Source organism: Trachymyrmex septentrionalis, unplaced genomic scaffold (genome assembly GCF_001594115.1).
Source record: "Trachymyrmex septentrionalis isolate Tsep2-gDNA-1 unplaced genomic scaffold, Tsep1.0 scaffold8, whole genome shotgun sequence".
Classification (NCBI taxonomy): Eukaryota; Metazoa; Arthropoda; class Insecta; order Hymenoptera; family Formicidae; genus Trachymyrmex; species Trachymyrmex septentrionalis.
Genome location: NW_017305987.1, coordinates 3,411,613 through 3,421,132, shown reverse-complemented (window position 1 = coordinate 3,421,132; position 9,520 = coordinate 3,411,613). Strand labels below are relative to the sequence as shown.

The 9,520-nt window shown below is 31.8% G+C and overlaps 1 protein-coding gene across 3 annotated transcripts in view; it reads right to left on the bottom strand.

Annotated features, from left to right (window-relative positions):
- The window catches only part of LOC108754514 (14-3-3 protein zeta), a 68,934-nt gene that overhangs the window by 5,697 nt on the left and 53,717 nt on the right, over positions 1-9,520 (bottom strand). The window lies entirely within an intron of this gene.

Below are 9,520 nucleotides of genomic sequence, written 5' to 3'. Positions count from 1 at the left end.
ACACACACACACACACACACACACACACACACACACACATACACACACTTATATTTAATGCTGAAAATATTTTCGGAAATGAATTACACAATGACATGTTGACAAATTAATTTGAACTAATAAATCGATTATTAATTCCCATCGGGTAATAAAGCATGTCTACAAACTTTGATCATGTGATCAAATTAATGTGAACAACAACGTGGAATTGATGCGCAATGCGCCGGTCAATGACGAGTCGTTTCACGCTACGCACATTCATCCCAACCGTGTCTACTAATGACGTAAGAGCAATGTTGGCCGACCAACTTTGCATGCGCAAAACTCGCATGCAAATAGCGCGAGGATATTTATTGCGCCTTAACGAAAACATAAGGTATCGACCGCCGCAGCGATCGAGTCGGCGAAAGAAGATAAATAAAATTCGCCCCGATTACGGTTACGTCACAATAACTTAATAACATTTAATCCAAAAGCGAAAACAATACAATATATCGCATGTATACAGAGATTCAAGAGGGTCACACAAATTCCTTATCCTAAAATTCTTAATCTTTCCTCGTCAAAATGTCATAACTTTCCCTGCTGCTTCCAATAATATTTTGAAATTTTTTTGTATTTCCGTCCTGATTTGCAAATCATAAAATATTTTGTTGAGAAAGCAATTTAAATTTTACTATTGATGCTGCTGACACTACTTGCATTTAATTGTTAAAAATTAATAGTATTCCAAAACTGCGTAAGTGCGATGTACGAATATTGAACCTCTTTAAAGTCAAGAATTTTAATTTTTCAGAAAATTTTGCAAAATTCCCTAACTTTTTCCTGATTTCTCTGACCGTTTTCAATTTCCCTGACATTTCCCTGATTTCCCGGATTTTCAGTTTCACAGCAACTCTGGTAAGTAAAGATTGCATCGTAAATACAATTTCCGAAATAGATTCCGTTTTCGCTGTCGCGAGGCTTCGAGAGGTAAATGAACACGCTCGGATTCCGAGATTCTAATTTAACCAGCTCCGGTTATCTTATCGTCGCGCGAGACGACTCTCGAAAAGCGCGTCGCCGCACAAATCGTCGCATTTCGATGCGCGAACGCGCCGTCATAAATTACGCTGCATAATCACGTGAGCGCGCGACCCGCGTCGCAATGAAGGTAGAAGGGAAAAAAAGTAAGATAGCCGCGTTGTACGTCAGTCGCCGTCGAGCTTCACCGTCTCTCTCTTTCGCGTATCGAGCTTCGCCAACGGGAGAGACCGGTTTGAATCACTCCCGAAGTTCTCTCATTTATTCCTCCGCGTTTATTAATTTCAATCAAGCGCTGTTTTTTCCCGACGACTTACAAGGCAAATTCATCGCTGTAAATTATCGAAATGCGCTTCTTTGAAGACCAAATGAAGAACCGCACCACCGTGAAATCTCATTTCGCGAAGCAACATCGATTTCCATCTGAAATTCTATACGACTTCGCGAAAATATGTAAATATAAGATCTAAAAATAATTTTGTTAGACCATCGAAATAATTACGTAAGAAACTCAAGCAATATTGCAAAAAGTTTTAAGAAAAACGTTCTAGAAATTAGTTTGAACGTTCGACATAATTTTTTTGATAGTCCAAAATTCTCAGATTCATATCTAGCTAAATTTTTAGATTCAGCAAAATTGTTCTTTCCGTGTAGTTTTATCGATCGTTTTACATTGTTAGATATCAAAGAAGGAATAGTAACTTAATCCCACGAGTTAAATAACACTTTGTTATTTATAACTTTCATAGATGTATCAAAAGGTAAATCAATTCATTTCTGTGGTTAGTTTCCAAGTACAACGTTCACACACATACACATATTGCTTAGTAAATAATAATAAACCAAATTTAATACACTTTTTTAATTGAATTGCACACTCCTTGTGTAAATTAAATTAGTTATATTCAGTGGGAGTAAGTGAAATGATTAAAACAATTCTCAATTGGGTATATAATTTGACATTATTAATTTAACAGTAAATATGTATCCTCCATATATCACATTTCCGAAATTATTGAATCACATTATTTGCTTTTAATCTATTTTCCGTATTCTTTTTTTCTCTCTCCTTTCATTTATCGCCCGATTTATATTTCTAAAACAGTTGTGCTTCGCGACAATTTATTTGAGATGACGACTGACTTTCATACGTTCTTTCCTCTATGTCCATTGAGTTAGAAATAACTCGGTTTTAATAAACCGCAGCAAAACCGGCGGTGGCTACGTCAAGGTAGCAATACAATAGTGCCACGCTTACGATTACGGTGACGTATATAGGAGCGCGAGAACAGGAACACGACTCCGATCACCCGGCGATTGCGTTTCAGCTGGAGTCTTGCTCTAGTTTCATCGTTTGAGAGAGACGTGCATCTTTCAGCCATGTCTCCTCAAATCTATGTCTCCTTCCCTTCCTTATAATTCTGCGCTCGTTGCAATTAAAGCGATTGTCTTTTACAATTTTGCGCACAAAATTAACGGAAAACTAAAAAAATACTTTTTTTAATAAAAATAATAATAAAAGATTTCGCGTAAAACATGATGGCGGAACGAGTGATATACAACTCAAATGCCTTGATTAGATTGAAAAAATTAGAAATGCTGATACAGTCAAAATGTATGTTTTCAATATCTTTTTAATTAAAAAAAATATTTTTAATTAAAACGATATTTATAGAACATCTATCTAAATATCCTTTTTTTAATAAAAAAAAAAACTTTTTAATTAAAAAATGTTTAGGACATACATTTTGACTATATTGACTGTATTGACATTTCTAATTTTTTCAATCTAAATACAACATTTCAATCTAATTATGCCGTTTAAGTTTTATATGTTAGGCGTTTTAACGACATTATGTTTTATGCAAAAAGTTTCTTATTATTATTTTTTGTGTTTGATCATTTGATTTTTTGTAGCAACTGAAGAAGATTTTGTTAATTTTAAACATCCCGCTTGTTTAACTATATTAAATATATACATACGTTTTTATTATATTAACTTACCATTTTATACTTGTTCATTTATAGTCTTTTTAACTTTATATTGATATTTAGAAAATGTCTCTTGATATATGTAATCTAAATCTAATTCCTTGATTTAAATAAATCCAAAGGAAGCGATGTCGCAAAACATTTACTTCGTTTCAAACATCCAAATATTCATAATATTCATATTATTCATGCTATTGCGAACAAAAAAGCGAATGCCTTTTTCTAATTTATATTTAAATCACAATTTATGAGATTCATAACGATGCAAATTGCGCGACGAGAAACAAATGCGCTATTCTATTAAGTGTTATCATTCAAATGTCGAAATAAGACCGCTGGTACTTTTTTTCTCTCCATAAAGAAAAAAAAACAGCTTCGAGTGAATTTAATTCTTTTGAAAAAAGGGCCTCTATTACGTGGCGGAACGTACCATTTCCGGTGGTTCGAAGTACGTTCGTCTGAACAGGCGTGCCCGCTTCCTCTTCCGTTTCCGCTTATTTCCGGATACTGGAAAATATCACCGACGTAACGAGAACGGAGATCGAATGTAATCCCGAGACGCGTGTCGCAAAAAACATCGAGTAGATTATAATTCGCCGAGTTTAACGAGTTTCGAAAGCGTCCGAGCGATAAAGTTCGAAAGGTCACGTTTTAATATCTCGCCGTCTCTATATGAATAAAAAGTGTCCCAAGGAACAGATTGAAACTTGGGGAATTAAAATATTAAAGGATTGAAAAGCAACTCTTAAATCATTATCCAACAGGATAATGCAACGATTTATAACTGAAAATTAAAATTTAATAAAAGAAAGTGATAAAAGGCTATTTTTTATATCCCGACCTAACATTGTAGAGATTTTTTTATATATCATTCACAAATAACTCGCGACTAATCAAATAAAAGACAATTCCAAAGTTCTTATAAATTTCTCATCCTAAAATTCCTTAATTTTTTCTTGAATTTCAGACAAAATTTTATTAAACTTTCAACAATATATTGGAATTTTTAAAATTTTTCATCCTGATTTCGAAATCGTTATAAAGCAAAAAATTTAATATAGTAACATAAATCACTATTAATATTGCTGCTTGTATTTAATCGTTAAGTTGACAATATTCCAACTGCATAAGTGTGATGTACAAACATTAAAGCCATTTTTGTATTTCCCAAAAAATTTCCTTAACTTTTCCCTAATTTCTTTGATATTTTTATAATTTCAATTTTCCTGACATTTTTATTATTTCTAATTTTGTGGCAATCCTGAATTATTTTAATGTTGAAAATTACGTAACAATAACGTGAATTGTTTTATAAAAAAAAACAAGCAAGAGCTTTTGCCGCGCTTTTGCAGAAAAATATAGAAATAAAAATCTCTAGTAGAAAATCATAATTGACTCATGTGAAATTTAATCCGGAGAACAGTCTTCATTCTCCAGAGATTCGTGTGCGGGAGGTTGTCAACTAAGTGAACTAAGAATCTGTAAGACAATCCGGACGCGGAAGAGAGACGGCTATTGCTCGCAAACGAGTTTCGACGCTCGAGGCAGCAAAGGTGGTACTATGGGTACAATTCATCTCGTTTCTCGGCGTTGACACTTTATTATGCGGATGCCCATCCGCTACCGAATTAATTTCTTTATCATCTCGCAATTAGTGGGAAATTGTCTTAACCGCGTCATCGCGAAGAATTAAAATAGGCAACAAAACTTCTTTTCAATTAACTCTAGCAAAATTCATTCAAACAGAAATTTAATTTCAGATTTAATTTTTAAAAATAATGAAAAATAAAGACTATACTGTTCATTTCTGCTTTACATTTTTTATGAACAAAACAGAAAGATTGAACATTTTATATACGATTTCGTATTAATTTAACGCCAGAAAGTTCTAGAAAATTGCTATCTACAAATTACGATGCAATCTTTTAGCGAATAAAAAATATTGCAACGGTTAATGTTTGTAAATAAATTAACAAAAGAGAGTTGGAAACATTTTCTATAATTGCTTCCTAGAAATTGGATTTTGTGTTGTTACTTAGAATTAATTAACACTCCAAGAGAGAAGTCTAACAGGACTGGAAATTCGCGTCAATGCTTTCGACGTAACATGCTACTATGCTAATGATTTCGTAGTGCATAAAACGAGTATTTTCGTAGTTGCATTTCCTTGTATACCGTTATCGTCTCGCTAAACGACAACGTAGAATCGCTAACAAATACACGGCACTGTAGTTAGGTGTTTTGGATCAAATTAATGCCTGCATTAAAAAAAATTGTTTATTTGATTAAGTTGATTTTGTTCGTCTTTATATATATTTCTTTCAATGAAGAATGTATTTAAGTCCAACATATTATATTTGCTTTAAATGTATCCATTTCTCAATTAAATAAATAAATTAAAAAAAAAAAATATATATATATATATATATATATTGTATATGACAAAATAAATAAATTTATTTAAATAAACAATTTTTTTCTCAGTATGCATTCCTTCAACGAAAGAAGTAGCTTATTAAAAAGTAAAGAAGACTTTCTGATAATTAAACGTCATATCGATCACCCGATACGAGAAAAAAAAAAGCGACTCTTTATAATTGACGACAGCTTTTTTCTCTACAAACTTTTCAATCTTCTCTCTTTTTTCTTTTATTTGTTCATATTCGATCACTCACTTATTCGATTACTCGCTCTCGTTTATTTGCTACAGAAGCTTTTATTCGACACACTTTTTCTATAAGATATCTCTTATTCTTCACAATTTTATTTTACAAATAGGAATTAAATTTGTTTAAATGCTGACGCACATCTTAACCTGATACATATTCGTATAAATCGCGAGATTTAAACGAATTTAATTTCTGCGATTGTGAAAAATAGGTGTAAAAAAAAAGATAAGAGATACCATAGGAAAAAACTGAGTCGCAATAAAAGAATAGAGGTCAGGACATTATTAATATAAGTAGACAATAAATAAAGCATATTCTGGAATATTCTTCCTATGTGCGTAGGAGAACGTTCCGGGATAAAGAATAACTCACGTGAGGATGAAATCATCGTTCTACGTAATTATGCGAAATTACTTGTTTATCGATTCCCGCCCATCGCAATTCTCGGAGCGCGACCCCCTTTGGACGCGCGAACGCCGGTTACTCAACGGCATATAATTTTCTCCGACACCTTTCCGGGACTCGTCGACTATGTATGGAGAACAGGAAACATCGCGACTGCATCGGCGCGGAAAAAGGAGCGGAATGCACTTGGCTTGCTCTCTTGGAACACGTTTATAAGGAGGGACAGAAGCCGACACCAAACTCGCCTATCTTAATGTCCTCTCTTTCGATTTTATCAAACTGATTGAAATAGAAAGTCCTAAGCCGATCATAAAATTCGAAATGGAAAGCCCCGAGTCATTACTCGAAATTAACAGCGCGAAAACCGTCAAAGACAAGATTGCAAATTAATATGTCGTGTAATTTTAATGTAAATTTTAATTGACACATGGTATAATTAACTACCCACAATGAATGCAAATGTATACATGCACGGAAAATTTTTATTAAAAAAAAAAAAACTTATTTATAGAAAATAAAGATTAGCAATTTTACGTAACAAGTATATTCTGTCCTAATATAAACAAAATGCTAGATGTATTCCTGATGTCAAAAGCTAAATTTTTCGACCAATATCTTTTCTGTATCTAAATAATACAATTCTCGTAATTCAATGTAATAATAATAATTATATAATTAGTAGCAATTTATTTACAATATATTCATTTGTACATATTAATAATCATTTATAATTTTATTCTTATTTTGTATAAGAATAAGTTATATAACAAAGCAATTTAATTAAATTTCTTTAATTAATATGTTTTATTTTCGCTTATTTAAAAAAAAATATATGTTAATTATTAACATTTTTTTAGATAAAATAATTTTGAGAAATACATAGTCTATCTCATTCGTAGTTAATAAATTGCTAATTAATTTTGCTAATTAAGTACAATTAAAAAAAAAAATCTCCCCTGCGTACACAAATACTTTTAATACTCAAAATATTTTTATATAATAAAAAATATTTATGTAACACGAATATTTTAAACAGATATATATTGCATCAAAACAAATACATATTCATGCTAATGCATTATATTCATTTAAAATAAATATAATGTTTATCTAAACAAATGTTCATTAACAGATATAAAAGATAAATATCTATTATAGTAAAATAGCGTGACAAAACTATCAGAGATTCAATACACATAGACTGATTATCGCAAATACGCAAGAACGCATTAACATAAATACTACTTTGTGACTAGTTTTCTATCCATACGTAACATGGACATCAATCACGCGATCTTTAGCTTTCAACACTTCAAATATTTCTATTAAAACAATCGCTATTTACCAAACTGAAAAATACGCAAATTCAATTTAATTAAATTCTAATTTAACATAATATTATCAAAAGACGATAAAATAAATCTGTACGAGATAAATATTTAGATGTAATTCAAAATACATAAAATTATAAAATCTGAAATTATACATATTAATTAGATATATTAAGCGTATTAATCTGATATTATATTAATTAAGCGACTAATTTTATGGCAAATAAATATGCGAGACTATTGTGTGCGGTGTGATCATTTTCATGATTTAATCATTCTCTGAAAATTGATTTGCTCCATTATTAACCGTGGCACAAGAATGTGCGATAAAACTGACACATCGATCATCACAATATAGAGTTCGTACTATTCATTTGCGGAAGCTTGCAATAGTGCCAACCGCCTGACATACGATATTGAGAAATTCGTGTGAGAAAACACGTGTACGTATCTCCTTCCTATTCCATAAAATTAATTTCGAACAATGTACGAGCAGAAATTCGAATTTTTCGCACGTAAATTAACGTTCTCAGATGAAGGAATGAATTCACCGAGTTCTCCCATGAATCATCTCTATCATAGAGTTGATAGATCATTTAATATTATGAGATAAAAACAGGGATCAAAATTATAAATCAGCACAAAATTAATGTGTGAACAATACACATTAAACGATTGAGATACACGAAGCAATAAATCTGTAGTTGTTTTGGAAGAATAAAACGCAAATTGCAGCATGATGAGATAATATGTAAATTACCGATGTAAATTCGTGTAAAACAAATTTATATTTAAAATTCATTAAACAATGTATCTTTTGGTATTCTTACGTTTATTTTTAACAATAAAAAAAAGTTATTTTTATATTATTTGTATCATTAGAATTATTATGTTTTAAATTCACAAATTTTCGATAAAATTTTTAATAAAATTTAATACTAGAACTGTCGATGATCCTTTTTTTTAACTCTACTAATCATTTTAATGTTTTTTTCTACATTTCAAAATATTGAAAATTTGTGAATTTAAAACATAATAATTCTAATGATAGAAATATAATATAAAAATAATTTTTCTTTCAGCCATTATTATTTTATGGATTATATTAAATTTCCTATTTATTATTTTACATCTCTTTCTCTCAAGCTATTAATTATTTCGTCATACGACAGATACAGACAGTCCATTAATTTTTGAGACTAGTTTTTAATGCGCTTATAAAATCTTATCTGAACGTTTTCCCCAAGATATGACGATCGAAAATCGATACATGAAGAGAACATCAGAACGTTACATTTGTGAGAAGTGCATTGTCGAACGGGCCGTTTATCGTAGCCTCGAATCATGCAGAAGCTATGCGGCAGCTCAAAGTGCGAGAGATCCGCCCAAACAGTTCCGCTGAAGGTTCGCTTCATCATCAAGACCATAGAGTAGACTCAATTAACCTTATTACGGTTTAATTCGCGAGTGTGATGGCATCAACGTATCGTTCCAAAATAATTCTCGATGATTGCTTATCGATTCGCGTAGCAAAAACAACAAAAATCGGCATCGTTCCAACAATACAATCTCACGCAAAGAAAGATCAGAAAAAAGAAGACAAAGCATTAAAAAATATACGAGAACTGCTAATTAGTTTTTAACATAAAAATGGGACAAAAGTTTTCTGGAACTGTGTTTTCGCGTTTCTCATAAAATACTTAAAATTACATCGACGAATGTCGGAAGAATTACTTCAACCGATGAGAAAAACGTTAAAAGCCAGCCTTCTATCATCTGGGTCGCTAAGACATTTGTTCAAACATGTTTGCTCCTCGGCAAACACAATTCGCAGTTTTTCCTTTCCTTTTTTCCCTACTTCCCGAGAGAACTATTTTTTTTACGCTTTTCTCCCATATTTCAATACTCGCCTCATCTCTTATCGCCCGTGTCGTCGCTTTTCTTGTCTAAAGCGACTTCGATCAATACCGAGGCGACACAAGAGCCTGACCGCCGAGCAAACACACGCGAATTGCGCTGTATACGTCGTTCGTACGATATTACAGAATACATCGATCGGAGTAAAGACGGAAATGTAAATTCTTCGCTCTGTTTCTTTTC